This window comes from Salmo salar, unplaced genomic scaffold (assembly GCF_905237065.1).
Source record: "Salmo salar unplaced genomic scaffold, Ssal_v3.1, whole genome shotgun sequence".
NCBI lineage: Eukaryota > Metazoa > Chordata > Actinopteri > Salmoniformes > Salmonidae > Salmo > Salmo salar.
The window spans coordinates 33,990-35,443 of NW_025550209.1; positions in this window are offsets into that span (position 1 = coordinate 33,990).

Consider the following 1,454-nt stretch of genomic DNA (forward strand, 5'->3'; position numbering starts at 1 on the left):
TGGGAAGACGAGATGGAACACCATGTTTTAAACATACTGACACTAACCACAGTATTATCAGTCTGTGGGGAGAGGAGATGGAACACCATGTTTTAAACATACTGACACTAACCACAGTATTATCAGTCTGTGGGGAGAGGAGATGGAACACCATGTTTTAAACATACTGACACTAACCACAGTATTATCAGTCTGTGGGGAGAGGAGATGGAACACCATGTTTTAAACATACTGACACTAACCACAGTATTATCAGTCTGTGGGGAGAGGAGATGGAACACCATGTTTTAAACATACTGACACTAACCACAGTATTATCAGTCTGTGGGGAGAGGAGATGGAACACCATGTTTTAAACATACTGACACTAACCACAGTATTATCAGTCTGTGGGGAGAGGAGATGGAACACCATGTTTTAAACATACTGACACTAACCACAGTATTATCAGTCTGTGGGGAGAGGAGATGGAACACCATGTTTTAAACATACTGACACTAACCACAGTATTATCAGTCTGTGGGGAGACGAGATGGAACACCATGTTTTAAACATACTGACACTAACCACAGTATTATCAGTCTGTGGGGAGAGGAGATGGAACACCATGTTTTAAACATACTGACACTAACCACAGTATTATCAGTCTGTGGGGAGAGGAGATGGAACACCATGTTTTAAACATACTGACACTAACCACAGTATTATCAGTCTGTGGGGAGAGGAGATGGAACACCATGTTTTAAACATACTGACACTAACCACAGTATTATCAGTCTGTGGGGAGAGGAGATGGAACACCATGTTTTAAACATACTGACACTAACCACAGTATTATCAGTCTGTGGGGAGAGGAGATGGAACACCATGTTTTAAACATACTGACACTAACCACAGTATTATCAGTCTGTGGGGAGAGGAGATGGAACACCATGTTTTAAACATACTGACACTAACCACAGTATTATCAGTCTGTGGGGAGAGGAGATGGAACACCATGTTTTAAACATACTGACACTAACCACAGTATTATCAGTCTGTGGGGAGAGGAGATGGAACACCATGTTTTAAACATACTGACACTAACCACAGTATTATCAGTCTGTGGGGAGAGGAGATGGAACACCATGTTTTAAACATACTGACACTAACCACAGTATTATCAGTCTGTGGGGAGAGGAGATGGAACACCATGTTTTAAACATACTGACACTAACCACAGTATTATCAGTCTGTGGGGAGAGGAGATGGAACACCATGTTTTAAACATACTGACACTAACCACAGTATTATCAGTCTGTGGGGAGAGGAGATGGAACACCATGTTTTAAACATACTGACACTAACCACAGTATTATCAGTCTGTGGGGAGAGGAGATGGAACACCATGTTTTAAACATACTGACACTAACCACAGTATTATCAGTCTGTGGGGAGAGGAGATGGAACACCAT